The sequence below is a fragment of the Bidens hawaiensis genome, unplaced genomic scaffold (genome assembly GCF_021521415.1).
Source record: "Bidens hawaiensis isolate Kalapana, Puna unplaced genomic scaffold, B.hawaiensis_p1.1 tig00031156_1, whole genome shotgun sequence".
In the NCBI taxonomy this organism is placed as follows: domain Eukaryota; kingdom Viridiplantae; phylum Streptophyta; class Magnoliopsida; order Asterales; family Asteraceae; genus Bidens; species Bidens hawaiensis.
In genome coordinates, this window is record NW_027495237.1 from 239183 (window position 1) to 260411 (window position 21229).

Below are 21229 nucleotides of genomic sequence, written 5' to 3' on the forward strand. Positions count from 1 at the left end.
GAAGGAGGAGGGCTCTCAACGGAAGGTCGGTCTCTCGGATCGTCTCGCACGATCTCAACGGCTGAATTTGAATCTTGGGGTGGTGACACGGTGCCATCCATCAATGGTTGAGTGGTCATGGCAACCATCTCGACCTCTGAAATCTCCCTATCGAGGATCTGTGGGTCCAAGGTAGGTCCTCCACAGATGTCAGTGAAAAACTCCCGCACATGCGATACGATGGTGTCAACAAAATACAGAGAGTCGTCCGCCGACTTGGGGTGCTTAAGTGACTGTCTTACTTTAAAGGTGACGTTATCATCCCTAACTTTCAGAATCAATTTTCCCTCACGGACGTCGATCAACTCTTGTGCGGTGGCAAGGAATTGTCGGCCTAAAATGAGTGGGACACTATCATCCTCATTCATATGCAGAATGACAAAGTCCACCGGGAAGATGAACTTGTCGATACGAACAAGCATGTTCTCGACCACCCCTCGCGGATATTTCATGGAACGATCAGCAAGTTGGATACTCATTTGGGTCGGCCTCGGTTCGCCAAGACCCAACTTACTAAACACAGAATACGACATGAGATTGATGCTGGCCCCAAGGTCGGCCAAAGCATGTCGAACCGTATCGTCTGCTAAGATGCAGGGAACGTAAAACTCCCAGGATCGGCCATCTTTTCAGGCTACTTGCTCTGCAATACTGTAGGGCACCCAGCACTCAACGGAATAGATGAGACCTCAGTAAGCTTCTTCTTATTGGAAAGATTGTTCTTGAGGAATTTGGCATATTTGGGCATTTGAGTGAGCGCCTCAAGGAAAGGAATGTTCAGGTGAAGCTGCTTGAGAAGTTCGAGGAACTTGGAGTTTTGCTCATCGTCTTTATCAGATCGGAGTCTCCCGAGATAAGTCAATTTGGGTTTGTAGACTCTGAGAGGTGGGTTAGATGATGATGAAGGTTTATCGGCCAGCTTCATACTCGCTGGAATAGTCTGCTGGTGTGCCTCGACCGGAGGAGGCTCCATCTGGATCTCCTCATCCACCTGCTCCTCTTCATCAACCGCAGGTGTGAAAACTCTCGAAGGATTAGCCTCTCTTTCTCTTCTTGCACCTCTTCTAGTAGTCACTGCTTTGGCGAGCCCTCTCGAATTTTTATCAGTATTACTTGGTAGTGAACCTGGTGCTCTCTCGGATAACTAGCTAGCAATCTCTCCGACGTGACGCTCAAGATTAGCTAGAGATGTGGCCTGTTTCTTCAGCATAGCATCGTGTTCCTCAAATTCCACCTCATTTGTCACTCGGTTCCTCTTATCTCGCTTCAGCAGCTCAGCCATTATCTCCTCCAGTGAGGCTTTTTTCTCCTCTCTCCCCACTTGTTCCGAACTCTCCTGACCTGAACTCCCCTGCCCGAATAGATTCTCTCGACGCTGGTTTTGGTATTGGGCTTGGTAGCCACTAGCTTGTCCCCCTCGATAGTTATTCTGATTTCTCCAGCTAGTGTTCCCGCCGAAGGCGGGGTTTTGATATCTCAAGGGATTGTTGACGAAGTCAAACTCCTCCTGGTTGCTACCAGGCTTAACAGGACAGTCAATGGTGTCGTGACCCCCTCGGCAAACCTCACACTTCGTGACGCTATTAAAGGTAAGATCTATAATGAGTTTGTTCAAAGCATCAATCTGCGCCTGCATGCTGGTGTTCTAATCGACCTGAAGTACTCCTCTCGATGACGTGGAAGAATTTCTACCCCTGTGCCCCTCGTAGCTCGCTGCAAGATCATCAAAAAGGACGACGCGCTCATTGGGATCTTTGTTCTTAAGGAGGTTCCTGTTAGCAGTTTGGTTCAACATCTCTCTCACGTGCTGTGTGGCTCCATTGTAGAATTTCTCGATGAGCGTCCACTTATTTAAACCATAATGAGGACAACTAAGAAGGAGGTCCTTGAATCTTTCCCAAACATCCCCGAAAGACTCGTCGGGCCTCATGCGGAAGGAACAAATCTCCTCACGGAGTCGAGCGCATTTAGATGGCGGAAAGAATTTGGTCATAAATTTCTCTTGAAGGCCCGCACAAGTGGTGATGGATCCAGCATGTAGTGACTTCAGCCATTTGTAGGCTTTGCCGGCAAGTGAGAAGAGAAAAAGAAGGAGATAGATGGCTTCATCGTTCATGTTGCCGATATTGAACGTTTCGCAAATTTGAACAAACATGTCGATGTGGTTTGAAGGATCTTCGCTCTCTAGCCCTTCGAATTGGAGTGTGGTTTTGATGAGTTGCCTGACGTGGGTAGGAATGGACCAGTTGCCAGCGGCGGCACCGTTCGGTAAAGTGATGCTAGAATGAGGATTCGGAGTCGGCCTACCATAGTCAGCTACTACTGTCCTAGGTGGTTGGTCACCCATGTTCCTATCCTAGAAGAAGCGGAAGAAACAGAAGAAGAAGAAGAATTAAAACCTGTCGGTGATACAGAACGCTCTCTCTCGGGCATGAATTTCTCAGTATTGTTAGACGTTTCAAGCTTCGGCGGTCCTTGTGAGCGGGTATGACGCATACGACTAAAACGAAATACTAAAATTAACTATGCTAAAATTTAACTAAAAACAAATAAGCAAGTAAAAAAGAAAACAGGTAAGTCCCCAAACTCAGGTCGTTCTCTAATCGCCTCAAACCGTGTCCCCGGCAACAGCGCCAAAAACTTGATGTGCGAAAATATATATATAAATAAAAGACGAATCGCAAATAAGATTAAAATCCAAACAACCTATCCTAGTTCACACAAACGGCAAGTGTACCGGTCGCGTAAAGAAAAGAAAAGGAAAGTCCGGATATCGAACTCGAAGAAACGTGAGAATTGGTCAGATAATAGACCATAATCCAAGTCCTACCCTAATAATATTTCTAATTGATTTTATGATTTTTTTTTATTTTTTTTAATTAATTTTAACTAACCTAACTTAACTTAACTAACGAGAAAACTTAATGGGGTTCAACGAGGTTTCAACAAATATGGAGAAACGACTACCTAGGCAAGAATCCTACTGACAGTTCAACGGCTAATGGAATTAACTAATCACAAGACACCGGGATCTTAAAATAATCAACTAAGACTCATTAAAGTTTGCTAGATCACCTCTCGGTCTCACCAACTAACCCTCACAAATCTAAGAAGATTGAATAAATGCACCGGGAGAAAGATTACTAAGGTACCCTAATGACGCATCTCCTCTCGGACTCAACGACACAAAACCCGCTAAAAATTGGTACTAGCAATTATAGGGATAAAGGGTTAACAATATCTAAGCAAATCTAAGACACATATTTGCACGCAAAACTAAACCGGATAAGATCAAAACTCCCTCTCGCGCAATTCTTACCTAACCGAATAAATACGCAAGAAAAACCGACTCGCTATTACCTCTCGGTCGCAAGGAGACCTATTGAATTTTAATAATTAATCGCACTCAAGATTCCTATGGCCGCACTAACCACAAATAGATCAAAAACACCAAGTCTAAGACCTAAACGTAGAACCCTAACCGAATGACACACAATCAATCAAAGTCATACGCGGAATCACAAGCACTATTTATATAAAAACAATAACTAACAAATCCAAGATCAAATTAGATAAAACTTTTCAATAGTAATGCGTCATGTGATCAATTAAGACCAAGTAAACTATCAAACAATGTCAATAATCATCAACACCTAGGTAGTACAAAGAAGATTAGCTACTCATGATTTTTGGACAGCCGGTATAAGTTAATGTAAACACCATATTAATCATCACAAACATCAATAAAATCATTCAACAATCAATGATAATCAATAACAACTCAATCCCTAACTTAATTGCAAAACAATCCAACTTTAAAGATCAAATCATAAGAGTTAAGAACATAAACAAAAAAAATAAAGTTTACGGAATGTTTATTATCGATTATGGATGAGTTTTATGATAAATATACCACCCTAGCCGCTGTCCCGAATCCTCTTTGGCTGCTCTCCTTCTTCCCTTGGCTCAACAAACCCACAAATAATTTCTATTCTTCCACTTGCTGCTGCGATCGGACTAGATTGTTGTAGGAGTTAGATTTATTTAATTGTTCACTTGTTTCTCTTGTGATCTGCGTGGGAATTAATCCTAGCCACACAATCAATGCCCTTCTTGTCTCCTTAACACCAACACAAATCCTAGCCCACCACCTTTGACCAAACCAACAACAATCTCTTCTTTCTTTTTAGATTTCCGATCGGTATTTGTGTTTTAAGGGGCTAGGGTGCTTAGACAAAATTCTTGCTATCCATTTCTGATTGCAGCTCTATGTATGAGTGTTAGGGTTTTTCTTATTTTTGTGTTATAATATATATTAACACATAAGGCTTCATATAAATGGGTCGGGCCGGGCTTTAAACTTGGTTCTTCAAACTTGATCATACGAGCCTCTTTTGTCATCCAAAAACCTGGACCTTTTCTCCTTTAAAACTCCTTTAAAAAGTGTTAAAATCATTAATTATTATATAATTAAGCACTTAAAAGATGATAAAAGGGTGCGGAAAATAGGTGTGTTTTACAACACATCATGAAGCATCATAATAGACAACAAAATCTTCTGTCCCTTCTGGCAAAGCCAAAATAGGTGCATGTGTTAACTGATGTGTTGCAAAACACACTTACTTTCCGTATCGTTTTATCATGATTTAATTGCTTTTTAGTTTAATTATTAAGAAGTATAGGTTTTTTTTGCTTAATTTTAAAAAGATTGACGTTTACTTGTAGGTTATGAGTTTTAATGGAAAAAAAGAGTTAAATTGGAAGACTCTAGGTGCCTTTTTGATCAATTTTGAAGACTACAAATCAAGGCCCGACCCAAGCGCACAAGATCCAAGCCTTTTATGCATAATATATTAAGTTAACTGAAGAAAAAAAGAACCCTAACAGCCATCAATCCTGAAATCAGCAGCCAACTAGGAAAAAAATAACCCTAAAAGCGCTCATTCAAGAAGTTGAGCCAAGGGAAGAAGAAGAAGAAGGCTAAGGACGGTTGTGGACATCAGCTAGGGACCATATACACTCATAATCTTAGCCATAATATTGAGTAATACATCCATAAACTTTGTGTTTTTGTTTAAGAACCCTAACTAGTTGATTTGATCTTTTATGTTGGATTGTTTTGCAAGTAACTTGAAGATTGACTTGTGTTTGATTGTTATTGAATCTTGAATGAGTTTACTTATGTTTATGTTGATGTTTATGATGTTTAACTTGAATATATGCTATTGTCCAAAGTTAATGTTAGGCTAAAGTAGTTAGTTCTACCTAGGTTAGATGAACATTGTTAGGTTTTAGTGAGTAAATTGGATTGTTGATTATCATGACTTGTTTTTTTAATGAAAAGTTTGGTTTAATATTGAATTAGGTTTTGTTTAGTGGCTGTGTTTTGATTAATAATAATCAATTACCTCTTGCTTTGATTGATTGAATCGGTTTTAGTTAATTTTAGCTTGTTTGAACTATTTACTTTGTGTTTAGAGATTGTTTGCGGGGTTTAGTTGGGTATTAATTAGTTAAAATTAGCGGGTAACACCTTCTTAGAGACCGAGAGGTGATAGGAAGTAGGGTCGTCTCATAGCTTTTATGTGTTAGGATTAGGATCGTGCGAGAGCGGGTTCGGTTCTTGTCGGGTTTGGTTTTGTGTGCGATTAGTTGACCTAGTTTAAGTTAAACTAAATTGTTCATCTATCCTTGGTTGCGTTGTATTCGTCTCCATTAGGGTAGTGTGTCGGTGAGACCGAGAGGAGAGTCGACATTAGAGCACTTTAGCAATTCGTTACCCGGTTTTGTTCTTAAAATCAATTAAGGGTAGGTTAGGGTTTGTTAGTGAGACCGAGAGGTGATCTAGCTTTCTTGAGTGAACCTTAGTTGTGTCATCCTTAGGAACCGGTGTCGTGAGATTCTACAATCCATTAGCTTATTATACCTTCAATAGGATTCTTACCTAGGTAGACGTTTTCTCTATTGATAAATCTTATTCTCAAAGTTTCATCTAGTTTTCTTAATTAAGTCTTTTCAGTTAATTTAAGTTAGGTTAAGTAGTTAATAATTAAAAATCATTTAAAATATATTATTCTTAGGTGAGTCTTATTTAGGTTTAAGTATTAAGTACGTTTTCACGTGTCCTTGTGTTCGATACTCGGACTTCCTTAGTGCTATACTATTAGTGATCGGTACACTTGCCGGTTTTATGTGGTTTCTTTAGGATTTTCGTTTAATAAACTTAAGGCTTAGCTGTGAGAGCATCATTATACACACATCAAGTTTTTGGCGCCGTTGCCGGGGACACGGTTAGAGGCATATTGAGAATGACCCGAGTTAGGATTTACATATTGTATTTTCGTATATTAGATTAGATTAGTTATTTTAATTAGTTTAGTTTTAGTTTAATTTTATTTTAAGTATTCTATTCTATTTTTATCTGGTGCCCGTGATCCTTTTCTTTTGAGTGTTCTTTAAAGGAAATATGTTCGGACGACACGTTGGAACGCCATGGTGCAAAGTGTGTGGCGGAGATCACTGGGTACATGATGCGTATGAGCGAAGGAGGATAGAAGTTGAGGCACGGAAAGCTCCATGGGAATCACTTGTGGAAAAGCCTCCTCCATACCAATTTGCATATGATCAAATGGGGAACTTCTTAGGGTATAAAGACTTATGGGGAAATATATTAGAGCCAACCCCAGAATTGGAATCAATAATGGACGATTTATTATTTGCCATTAGAAAGGATTTGGAATATTTTCCACCTTTGAATCCACCTTTCTTTGAAACCCCGAGTGAGATTGAAGATACCGGAATGGAGGAGTAGAGAGTAGAGGAGTATGTTCCCTCTTGGCAGGACGAGTTCGTGGGTGAGTTTGACGAAGAGTCTATGGATTTCACCATGACAGATGAAGGAGAGTTTGACCCACTTGGCGATTTGAAGTTGCTTGAGGATCTATTGTATAACGAGCCAAGTGCGGGGATCAAGAATGAGCCTTGTGAGGAGAGCCATGAAGTGGTTGGTGAATCGGTCTTTCCACCATTGCACTTTGAATGTGAAAAACCAAAACATGAACCGTACTCAATCTCCATTCGGGACGTATTGAGGTTTAAAAAGTTGGCTAAAAGAATAAGGAGGATATCTAGGCTCAGAGATCATGGTGTGCAGAAGAGTTCTTTACTTCCGTTTCACTTTAGGGGATCATTTTTTTGGGAGTCTAAGAGTTGGTGGGCCGAGTTTAATTCATATGGCCGTGCCCATGAGAGTTGTACAATTGGTTTCTTCCCGACCAATTGTAAGAGGAGAGTATTGTGGAGCATCGATGGGAAGAGGATAAAGGAGAAGCCTCCTGATTGAGGTTTCGGGAGCGAGTCCGGCTAAAGACTATTCAACAAACTTAGCGCTTCCCGGGAGGCAACCCGGTAATATCTTTTCTTGTTATTTTACTTTCATTTTATTTTTATTTCTGAGTTTTTCCGGGTGTCTCTTCTCTTACTTGCAGGTTATTCCATGGCTGGTTGATGAAGGTTTATGAGCTAGAGTTTTAAGCATGTGTGGGGATGCAATTTGCTTAAGGATTGTCGCTTTCGTTCGTTAGTGATAGCTTGATAGAGAGCACTGGAGTTTTAAGCTTGCGTTCGAATATGAGGGTGAGGAACATGATTCACCGCACACTTGCATGATCACATATGCCAGGGGAGTCTGTTTCATTTTATTTTTCTTTATGTTTAGTTTTGTCTTTTCCTTGTCTCACATTGAGGACAATGTGAAATTTAAGTGTGGGGATGGGAAATTGACGTTTTCATTTTTAAGAGTGATAAAATAATTTTTATAAAAAAAAGGTTTTAAAGAAAAATGTCCCTTGAATTTAGTTTTCTTTTTGCGTTAAAGTGGGAGATGATGATATTTATCGGAAATAGGTTTTTCAAACTACTAATAATATGAGATAAAAAAAACGCACTTAACTTGGGATGTGTCGGTAGGCTCAGCCTTGAAAATGAAAGGGCAAATTTGATTTAATGGTTAAATTTTGTGGGTAACGCGTTTTGTCCGTGGAATATAAGTAATGAAAGGTCGGGCCATACTCAAGCCTCAATTTTTGGTATGAAAAAGTGGAAATATCATTATACACACATCATTAACTTCTGCTTCAAGGTCTTGAATGCCACATCTTGCTTGGTCCCCACTCGTATTTGGCTAATTTATAAGTTAGTGATGTCAAAGCACTGCTATTCTAGAGAAATGTTTGATAAATCTTCTGTAGCACCCAGCCAGACCTAAGAAACTTCTAACTTCATTTGGCGACTTGGGAATTTCCCACTTGGATATAGCCTCAATCTTTACAGAATCTACTTGAATACCCCTTGCGTTTACGACGTGGCCAAGAAATTGTACTTCATGTAGCCAAAACTCACACTTTAAAAACTAAGTGTACAACATCTCATTTCTCAATAGCTCGAATAATATCCTAAGATGGTTTTGATGATCCTTTTCTTATTTATAATGAATAAGTATATCGTCAATAAATACGATAAAAATTTTATCTAAGTACGGTTTGCAGATCCGATTCATTATATCCATGAACGTTGCTGGAGCATTAGTAAGTCCAACCGGCATGACTGTGAATTCATAATGTCTATATCTTGTTCTGAATGCGGTGTTTGGAATGTCTTCCTCTTGTACTTAACTGATGATAACCTGAACGTAAATCGATCTTTGAGAAATAACTTGTGCCTTGTAGTTGATCAAACAAATCATCGATTCTCGGAAGCAGGTATTATTCTTGATTTTTACTTTGTTCAGTTCTCGATAATCGATGCACATCCTCATTGAACCGTCTTTCTTTTTCACGAATAGGATCGGAGCTCCCCACGGTGAAGAACTCGGCCTTATGAATCCTTTCTCTAAATGTTCGTCCAACTGTTTCTTCAATTATTTCATCTCCGTTGGAGCTAGTCTATATGGGGATCGAGCAATAGGTGATGTACTCGGTACTAGATCTATTTTGAATTCAAATTCACGCTTTGGTGGTATTCCTGGTAATTCTTCTGGGAAAACGTCGGGAAATTTTGAGACAATTGGTATGTCTTCTAGTTTCTTGTCTTTGGGTTCTTCTATCACATATGCCATGAATGCTAAGCATCCTTTACGCAAGCATTAATTTGCTTTAATCATTGAAATTAGGCTAGCGTGACCAGCATACTTGTCTCCCGCAATTTGGATGGTCTTTCAATTTGTTGTACGTATTTCAATGGCTTTCTTATCACATAAGATACGGGCTTGGTTACCAGATAACCGGTCCATACCTAGAATGATATCAAAACCAGCCAGTGTCATAGGCAACAACTGAACAGGTATGACATATTTTGTTAATAAAATTTCTCCATGCTTCAGAACTTCGGATATTCTGAGCAAATTACCATCGGCTGTTTTGACTATGAGGGACTTGTCTAGTTTAACTAAGGGGTCATTTAATAGACTACAAAATCTTTCATCAATAAAACTTTGGTTTGCACCCGAATCAAACAAAACCCTATCGTAGACATTATTAACGAGAAACGTACCAGTTATGACGTCTGGCGCTTCAGCTTCCTTCTAGGTGTTGAGAACAAAGACACGTGCATTTCCATTCTTACCCTTTTTCTTGGTGTCACTACCACTTGCACCATATCCTCCAGTCTTCTTCTTCGAGCATTCGTTTCAAAAATGTCCCAACTTACCACAACCATAGCAAGTTATCTTATTATTCCAACAATCAGTTGCTGGATGACCTATTTGTTACAGTTAGTACAGGTGACTTGTCAAACCTGCACTTCCCAAAGTGTCTTCGGTTGCAAATTTTGTACACCGAATTTGATGATTGGAAGTTCTTCTTTTCCCCACCACATTGTTTCTTGTGTTACTTATCATTTTCTTGAAAACAACTTCCTTCTTGAATATACCTTCTTTCTTTTTTCTTCTTCATGGGTTCTGATCAAACCGTTCATCATGTAACCAGCTAATTCCATTGCTAAAACAGTGGTTTGTGGTAAAGATGATCTAACCATATCTCTAAACTCCTTTGGCAAACCCTAAACATAACAAGTGACCTTGTTATGTTCTGGTGTTACCAAGTGTGGTACTATCCTACAATACTCGAGAAATTTCGTGTTGTATTCCTTTATATTTGTCTCAATCACTTTGTGGTGTTGAAACTTGGTTTGCATTTCATCCTTCTCGCTCATCGGACAAAACTTCCTGATTACAAAATCTTTGAATTCTTCCCAACTCAGATTGTACATGTTTAATCTCCCTTTAACTTTTATAAGGGTGTTCCACCATTGCATAGTTTCGTGTTTAAACGATTGGGAGGAATATCGAATTGCTTCTTCCTCTGTACGTTAACGGATGCCATTAATGGCTTCCATTTCTTCAAGCCATCCTAGTGCAGCAATAGCACCATCGCTTCCATAAAAGTCTTCTGGCTTAAACGTCTGGTATGTCTTATAACTACAACCTTTCTTAGTCTTTTGTTTCTTTGGCTTCTTTTCTTCATAATCACTATCAGCATTAGAGCTCACATGTTCTTCCTCGTCTTTTTAGGACTTGTTAGATTTCTCCTTACTCAATGATTCATGTTTCTTCATAGCTTCGAGCATTGCTGGGAAAACTTCGGCAATTCCTTTCACAATTAGTTGGTGCATATCCTCCTTTCGCACGAATTGATCATCAGCGGGAGGGGTAACAATTGTTTCATGATTTTCGACATTTTTCTTTAATCTCCCCCTCGTATTCCTTGAGGGTCTGTTGGTACATAGATGTCAGTAGTTCATAGTCTAGCGTTTGTAATCGAGTCTGTAATGTAATTGTGTTTAAGTTTATCTTTATGTATGTAAGCGAAGTTGTCAACAAGTTCGCTTAGGCGAACTTGTTGAACAAGCGAAGTTGTTGACAAGTTCGCCTAGGCGAACTTGTTCAACGAGCGAAGTTATTGACAACTTCGCCTGAGGCGAAGTTGTCGTGTATTTAAGTAACCTACGGGTTACTGTTTAAGTGTTGGTTTTTTGATAGTTCGTTTTAGAGTTCGTGATAGTTGTGATCATTTCACGTGTCAAGTGTCTGTAATAGACGTGGTTCGAGTTATAATATAACGTGGTTTCGTTTGTATCGTGTGTTCGTGTTTTACGTATTCTACGCTCGTAACTACCTACGCAGGGATTCCGCACCTGCGTAGATAGCGATATCCCGTGTAAGATCCGTCCGGGAACCTACAGGGTCCACTATTCACGTCAACATTTGAATATCCTTTCTTTGACATACTATAGACTAGAAAGAGGTAGGTATTAGTTACCGTGTCTAAGAATTTACTAGACACATATCTATCTTCTCCGTACTTTCATAAATAAATGGGTTAAAGCCTAAGTATCTTTGTCAAATACTTAATTTGCTAAAAATGATAGCTATGATACCAACCTGTCACACCCAGCCTCAGAGGCTTAGCCGTCTGACCAATAGTTGGTACCGGTTCTGTCAATTTACCAAAGTTTGGTTACGCATCCGAAAATATTTAATAACATATTTGTAACATCCGGCCCCTCGCACCACCAATATTGTCCGCTCTGCCCACGAAGAGCCCACGGATTTGTTTTTGGTTGCCCAGATGGAGACTTCCCAGGAGATCACCCATCCTAGTACTACTTCCACCTAAGCACGCTTAACCGTTGAGTTTTCATGTGCTCCACAACCAACTAAGCCCAAAACGCGTTGGTGATTGAAGAGGCAGGACATTTACTTCTGAACCAAGGATCTCTCTTGTCCACGGCCGATGTGGGATTTGCCTAAGAGTGGGACGATGTTGTGTTTGCCAAGGGTGTTACAAACAACCCCCTTGGACTCATAGTCCTCGATGAGGCGTGTCCCATCATCCCGAACGGAAAAAGAGTGGCTCTGATACCACCCGTAACATCCGGCCCCTCGCACCACCAATATTGCCCGCTCTGCCCACGAAGAGCTCACAGATTTGTTTTTGGTTTCCCAGATGGAGACTTCCCAGGAGGTCACCCATCCTAGTACTACTTCCACCTAAGCACGCTTAACCGTGGAGTTTTCATGCTCCACAGCCAACTAAGCCCAAAACGCGTTGGTGATTGAAGAGGCAGGACATTTACTTATGAACCAAGGATCTCTCTTGTCCACGGCCGATGTGAGATTTGCCTAAGAGTGGGACGATGTTGTGTTTGCCAAGGGTGTTACAATATTTACTTTCATGACATAGGGAATTAAATACCCTTTTCGTTTAACAAAATTACTTGCTTTATAAACAAGTTAATATATATGCATCGTTTACAAAATTAGCTGAGCCTTCAGTTGTATTCTATGCCTAGTGATCTTCTATTTCGACTGGTATGTCCACTTCTATACTTAACCCTTGTTACCTGAAAACATTTTTTTAAAATACGTCAGCTATATACTGGTGAATAACGCTGACTCAATGAAAGGTTTTCATAAAACGTTATGACACAACACCAATAGTGTTCAACGACTCAGTGGGTCTCAATCCCATCTCATCGGAACTAATCATACGCACAAACCATTTCAGGGACAGTTACGTGCCCCATGGCCAGTATGACTATAGTGTGCTCACTACAGTACATATATGTAAGGATCCAGACACATGTGTATATTAGCTTGAGCGTCTAATACTACCTTGTATCAAAACGTTTTAGAGGATTTGAACTAACCTTCATGTAAATACTTTTCTAACTCTTTACGTATGAATAACCCTCCATAATCTAAAAGAGTAAATACTTAAAAAAAAAAAGATGATAATAATACCTATTCATGATATTAAAAAGGTTAGGCTTATTCACGTCGTAAAAAAAGTTAAAACATATTCAAGCTATAAAAAGGTTGAGCGTATTCACATTTTTAAATTCTTTGATAATTACTTGTCTATAACCCGGGCACTTGATTATAATCTTTAACCTAATAACATAGTAGGTCATTTAATAATTTTATAGTAACAACAAAATAATACTAGCCGTAAAATATGATAACTTAATATGCTTGGGTAAATATTTTACCTCTTATTGTTGGTTACTTAACATAAATGCTTAAGACTCGTGCTAACTACCGTCATCGCTTACCGCCGTAGTATCGCTATATTTTTATTAGCAACCAAAATCCTATACTAATCGACCTTCATTTAGACTGTATACCGCCACTCACTTACACTCATGATCTATCACACTTTTAATTATTTAATTGTTATTTATCTATTGTTATTATTATTATTTTGAAAGTATCAACTCAAACATCAAAATATATCTATTTTTCTATGCAAGCTAAATGCACATGTATATATATACTAGTTTTTATCCCCTGTATTATGGGGGTTGTTTTATATTACTTATTCTAATATTTATTTATTTCTAGAATTTATATTTTTTTTATTGTATAAAAGTTAATAATATACTTATGGTTTGATGATAAATTGTTTCATAAATAAATGAGATGTTATAACCCGGTTTAAAAGATATATGGTTTTGATGAGACCCTAGACCGTTTATTTTTTTTGCTATAAAATTGGTTTTTTAATTAGAAATAATATTTATGAAAGTTAATAATATACTTATGGTTTGATGAGACCCAAGACCCGTTTATTTTTTTTATTATCAAATTGGTTTTTCAATTTAAATAATATATATCTTTTTTAAAATAAATAAGATATTAATTTTTATTATATCCTATTTATAGGATTTTTACATCAATAATTTGTTGAGAATATTTTTTAATTTAATGAGACGTTATAACCCGTTTAAGGAATATCTGGGTTTGGTAAGACCCATACCCATGAATTCGGGTCAAATGCATGAGAAGCCTCCATTTAAAAATCAAGCAAATCTGGTGACTCCAAAAAAAGGGGGAACGACCACATCGCGACACGTAGGATTTTTATGTCTTCGTTTATATATATATATATTATATATATATATAGGGATCTAGAGAGAAGTCCTCTTAAAGAGAGAACTAGTAAAGAATTATTTTTAACTATTTTAAAAAAAATTATTTTGTGATTTTTTTTCTTTCCTCATTCTAATAAGATGATATTGATACAAAAAAAAAAACTTGTTGGTGTAGTATTGTAGTGCATATGTGTACTAATGCCTATTGCATATATACAATAGTGTTTTATTGCATATAATACAACACAATTGCATTATCCAATACACACTATTGAATATATGCAAATACGACACTAATAATTGTATGCAAAACACATTATCGCATATATGTAATACAACACTAATGCACATATACACTATATCGATTTTTTTTTTAATTTTTGTATATAGTATAACATTATTGCAAATAAACAATACAAACAACTATATATATGCTATTTAACACTATTTCAAATATCAAAATGCACACTATTGCACATATGCATTATAAAAAAAGTCGGTGTACTGCATATATGCATTACTCGTTAATTTTTTTATTTATTTTTTTTGTGGTGAAGAATAACAATATATAAGAAGGATGAAAGAAAAAAAAAATTAAAAATATTTTTTTAATTAAATTAAAAATACTTCATTATTAGTTCTTTAATTCTCTCCATAAAATGGAGTTCTCTCATGATCCTCTCCCTATATAATATATATATATAATACTGTGTTAGTTTGGTTGGTTAACAGATGACAAAAATATGAGTTTAGTGGCATATTAAAAAGAACTGTGGCAAGGATGTATATGTGCTTATCCATTTTCCTCAGAGTATTGTCAATCATATAAATGAAAACTCTAAAGAACTTAGTCAATTTGTTTCCACGTATTTTGGGAATCATCCATGCAACCATTTTACATAATATAAAATAATGAGTTATTCTTTTATTAAAGTTAAAACTTATGGATAAATTTATACATATTATTATCGTTATCATAAATGGAGTGTATATACATAAATACAGGGAACTCAAGCTAGGACACAATATAGACTGAGTCAATTGTCAACAATGTTTAATCATGTCCCCTCTAATATTTATAGCTTATATTCGATTCTAATTATTAAACAATGTTTAATTATAATAACGTTCATTTAAATTCCTAACAACTAAAATGATGGTTCCTTCTACTAAGCGCTCGAGTAATAATATGCGCTCGAGTAATTATATTTCTAATATGATTTAAAATTCTTTATTTATAAGAAAATTAATAATAAAAATGCAGAATGTTACAGCATATTTGGAATTGTCTTTATTTGTTGATTTTCTTTTTTCACGTTCAAGACACATGCCAATTCAACCCCCCCTCATTATTTTAAAACACATATAACTTTTTCATGTGACAATTTTTTTGTAAAAAATTTCACCATAACAAAATACATTTTTTTATCTTATATGTGAGTACCATATTGATGAAAACAAATAAAAAAAATAGTGGGTTTTTATACATTTTATATCAGTTGGTCATTGTGTTTTTTTAATTGTGTTTTTTACATTGTGTTATAGGTTATGGTCATTGTATTTTTTTAATATTTACACAATATAAAGATATAATGTAAAACAAAATTATGTCATTTTGTATTTATGCTCATCATTTTGTCTCTTGCTAGTTATTGTGTCTCTATATTCATCATTGTGTTTTCGTGATTGTGTATTCCGTTCATTGTGTATTATTTTCAGGTCATTGTGTTTTATGTATTTATAATTGTATTTACGTTTTAGATCATTGTGTAATATGTATTCCCCATTGTGTTTTACTTTTTATGTTATTGTTTAATATGCATTCATCATTGGGTTTTATGTATTAGATAACGTTGTTATTTTATCATTGTATTTATATAGTAGAATTATACAACGGTGTTATTTCACTATTACAATTTTCAGATTTCATCACTAAAAACACAATGATGCACATAAAGACACAATGATAAATTGAAAGACACAATGAGAAACATAAGACATAATGATAAACAGAAAGACACAATGACGATATTTTTTTTATTTTTATAAAACAAAGTCATACTCATATTAAAGACAAAAAAACACTTGTTATAATGGTGATTTTTTTTAAAAAAATGTCATATGGAAAAGTTATAAACATTTTAAAATGATGGGGGAATTGACATGCGCCTTGCATCTGACTATAGAAATTATGTGTTTTTCCATTTATGCTCTTTTCTTAGTCCTCACTTGACACCTGACAATCAATAATGACTTCTCACATTTCTTATTTTTATTATAGTTTACAATAACTCAACCCAAAACTTATATGGGAGATATGAGGGATGACCCTGTCTTGCCAGGGTTCGAGTCCTGATCTCACCCGGTTTTACCGGCTCCTCGCTGTCGTGCCGCTTGGCGGGCGTGGGGGTCGGGTTTTATCCGATGAATCCCTCAACAGGCGGACCGTTAGGGGCTCCGTCCGTTCGGAGTAGTGGCCGGCTCAGGCTACCTTTAGTCAATAGGGGCCGCGTACGAAATACCCGGCGTTACTTAGTTGGTCGTTCAAAAAAAAAAAAAACATACAGGAAAAAAAAGTAATTTATGAAAAGTAAACCAGAGCCACCAATTTCCAACAGGTGGGTCCACATGACAAATGTTACTGCCTAAATGGCACAACCATACAACGGAAATAGATCTCTCTCCTCCACCATTTGTTTTGATACATGTCACCTTATTTGTCCCCACCAAAAGCTTTTGTCACACTCACTCGGACCTACGATGTTTGTTTGTGGGTACCAAGTGCTGTGTTTCGCGACGAAGTTTGTTGAGGTTTCAGGTTTTGCGGCCCAGCCCATTTACCCGCCCACTATATTGTAAAGTGTAAACCATTTGGATTTTGGTTTGTTGAACAACAGAGGTACTTGTGTTGTATATGTTTTATTATTAGAGCAGATTAGTTATCGGAGTGTATTATTAGTTTATTTGGCTGTACATAGAGCAACGTACACCACACATAAGTGATGTGCGTGCTTCACACCTTGGCTTTTTGGACCTAACCTCTATGGAGTGTCTCACGCTTTTTTAAAACCAATGATATAATGTTGTTATATATAGTTTTATGTAGCAGGGTAAATTTTTGTAACCGTTGTAGCAGCTAAATTTTTGCAACCATTGTAACAGCATGAAGACAGAAGATATTATCTGGGATGATTTTGAACATAGCGGTGATCATATGTAGTGCCCCACCCTACTGATGACCACAGTGGTGGAATACACGTGAGCGAGACAAATGTCAGAACCTTAATGCTTCTAGTAGTGTTAGTCAGTTTAAGGAAGACAGAGAATTTAAGACATTGGATAACCAAACAGACATGACGCAGAAAGATTCAAGTTCTGATATCCCCGATGGTGTATATACTGCTTTTGTAGATGTTGTCTCAGCAAAAGACATATTTAGCGCACAATCTGGTAGTGAACTATGCGCAGATGAGGGAATTAATACTGAAAGATACTTCTGGTGCAGTTGATAGAAACTCGTATAATGATCATAATTTGTTCTCTAATGAGAAAGGATCAACTGATCTTTTGCATTTTGGCTGGCCTGATATTGGAAACCTTGAGAATGTGGACCGGATGTTAAGGTAATTTTTACTTTAAAAAAACTAAAATATGTTTACTCTACATGTTAAGAAACTAATATTTACGTTAAATACGAATAATATTTTTGATCACGTTCGTTTGTACTTATATGAATAACATTTTTTGTTCATATTCAGTTGGTTTATTGAAAAACGAAAATTAATGAACATCCAGTTGAATGGATCACTTAACGCTCGGTTCGTTTACAGACCTAGATTAACGTTTATTATCTATACGTGCAGCAATTGTGATTCGTCATTTGGACTAAGCCTCATAGCTACTGATGATGAATTGATCTGGCTTACATCAGAAGATCCAGGTGGAGGGTATCAAGAAGCATTGAAGATGGATCTTAAGGGTCCTTGTTCAGAGCCAACCGTTTTAACAAATTTATCACAGAATCACAAGCCATTAGCATCATATAATAAAACAGAAACAGCAAAAGAGTAGTCGAGACAACTGAATCAAACAGAAGGAATGAAAGGAAACCATTACGGTTCAAGTGACAAATCTGATAAACCGTTCACCCCGAAACGCAACAGGCTACAAACTAAATACTTAGGACATGAGTCTGTGGGTTACATACAGAGCAACACGTATGTGCATCCAGGTAGGATTGTAAACTAGCCAAGCCCAAGTTCTACTACTTAGCTCATTTAACTTTCAAGAGCTCGAGCTTGTTTCATTTATTATTTTTTAATTATTTTATATATAGTTTTTTATTATATTATATTTATTAAAAGTTATAATTTTTTATATATAACAATAATATATTATTTAGTTATTTTTATTATTATGTTGAATATCATGATAATAATTATATTAACATATACTAAACAATATTAAATAAAAATTATAAAATAATAGGCTAGTTTGGGCTCGTGAGTTAGCTCAAGCTCGATAAGTGAAGCTTAGGCTTTAGCTTGTTTTCTAAACAAGCTTATTTTTAATCTCGAGCATGGTTAGTGAGTAGTTTCTCAAGCTCTAGCTTACCTTGTTTATAATTTATTAGTTAATTTATATATATTTTTGTTTTGTTGAGCCGGGGGTCTCAACGGAAGCAGCCTCTCTATTCTTACAGAGTAGAGGTAAGACTGTCTACATCTTACCCTCCTCAGACCCTACCATAGCTTTGCTATTGGTGGGATTTACTGAGTACGATGATGATGATGATGATTTGGTCAAAAATTATCGAAGCAATAATTGAACAATTTTGTTAAGTGAGGTAGAGTGTTATTCAACAGTGAGATAAGTAATATAGTAGATCAATAACGAAAAGTAAAGGTGGACACAACGATGTAGCGAGGAAAAATGTAAGGCCCTGGTCCCGGTGCCCTACATTGGTTTGATTTACTTATAAACACAGTTATAAATATCAGAGTTAATTAAAACATTTTGCGGAATATAAAAATTTCAATAAACATTTCATATCATGTCATAAACTTGTCTTAAATATACATAATTTGTCTTTCATAATAAAACATCATTCATAATACATCATAAGTCTTTGGATGCCAGCTTCTTATTTTCCTTCCATCTGTCATCCTCAAGCTAGCTGCCACATCCTACTCACCTGCGTGCATACTAAAAGTCAGCAACGCTGAGTGAGTTCTAGTTAATCAGACAACATACAATACATACACTTACCTCCATATATGCATCCAAGGATACATATTAAATACTTTACTTACCACTTTTCTATCAGGCATTCATACATTTATACATACGTTCTTACTTTTATACTTCCATGCTACATACATTGTATCTTTTCTATCTCAGATATCATTAGGGTTCGATCCCTTCCTATTCTATCTCATATATTATTAAGGTCTGATCCCTTTCCCTTTTACTTTTTCTTTTATATCTCAGATATTTTTAGGGTCTGATCCCTTTCTTCTCTATCTCAGATATTATTAGGGTCTGGTCCATTTCTTCTCTATCTCAGATATTATTAGGGTCTGATCTCTTTCTTCTTCTACAAACGTACATACGTTTCGTTACATTCTTCATTAATTACTTTCATACATACTTCTAATCTCATATACATATCATTCAATCATACACCCCATACATATATACCATTCATACATATTCATATATCATACACTTACCACTTAAGGTGAGTGTATTAACTATTCACATCGAGTATACACACATCCCCGAAAACATAACAAGGAATGAGGCTAGAAACTCACCTGTCTCCTGTTTCTTTCCGAGTTTATAGCAATCCCCTTCTTTAATTGAGCAAGGCTAACTGTATGATAATTACAGATATAAATCACTAACCTTTTACACATCATTTAACTTTCTCCTAAAACTTCGAAGTCTGAAGTATTCTATTCGAATGAGGTCTTCCATTTGAATGGAGTATTCTATTCTAATGGACTATTCTATTCGAATGGGCATTCTATTCCAATGGGTATTCCATTTGAATGGAGTATTCTATTCTAATGGACATTCTATTCGAATGGTATTCCATTTGAATGGAATTAATTTCTAATTTTGGAGTATTCTATTCGAATGGGGTACTCCATTTGAATGGATTATTCTATTCTAATGGAGTATTCTATTTGAATGGGCATTCTATTCGAATGGGTATTCCATTTGAATGGAGTATTCTATTCAAATGGACATTCTATTCGAATAGGTATTCAATTTGAATGGAATTAATTTCTAAGTCTAAAGTATTCTATTCGAATGGGGTATCCCATTTGAATGGAGTATTCTATTCTAGTGGAGTATTCTATTCAAATGGGTATTCCATTTGAATGGAGTATTCTACAAATGTGTATTCCATTTGAATGGAGTATTCTATTCTAATGGACATTCTATTTGAATGGGTATTCCATTTGAATGAAATTAATTACTAAGTCTGGAGTATTCTATTCGAATGGCGTATTCCATTTGAATGGAGTATTATATTCTAATGGAGTATTCTGTTCGAATGAGCATTCTATTCTAATAGGGTATTCCATTTGAATGGAATTAATTTCTAAGTCTGGAGTATTCAATTCGAATAGGGTATTCCATTTGAATGGAATTAATTTCTAAGTCTGGAGTATTCTATTCGAATAGGGTATTCCATTTGAATGGAATTAATCTCAAAGTCTGGAGTATTCTATTCGAATAGGGTATTCCATTTGAATGGAATTAATCTCTAAGTCTGGAGTATTCTATTCGAATAGGGTATTCCATTTGAATGGAATTAATCTCAAAGTCTGGAGTATTCTATTCGAATAAGGTATTCTATTTGAATGTAATTAATTTCTAAGTCTGGAGTATTTTATTCGAATAGGGTATTCCCTTTGAATGGAATTAATTTCTAAGTCTGGAGTATTCTATTCGAATATACCCATTGTAGGGTATTAAATACCATATTTATTATTTTCACTTAATAATCTAACATCCCCATCCATATTTTTGTGTTCCATATCTTTTAAACATGCTCCTTTCTATCTAGACCAAGATCTAGCTTACTTATCAATAAAGTTTACACCTTTATTGATTTCGAACCCGTTTGAGCTAGATCTAGGGTTTCTACATGAACCATTCTTACTCACGGGTTCGATAAGTCTAGTTTTAACATCAAGTTTATATTTTTATGGTATAATAATACCTGATTTTCCTTAGGGCTAAGTCT

The 21229-nt window shown here is 36.3% G+C and overlaps 1 pseudogene; it reads left to right on the forward strand.

Moving 5' to 3' along the window:
- The first annotated feature begins 17131 nt into the window (after nt 1-17131).
- On the forward strand, nt 17132-18216 carry LOC143581741 (uncharacterized; annotated as a pseudogene).
- Nucleotides 18217-21229: the final 3013 nt, after the last annotated feature.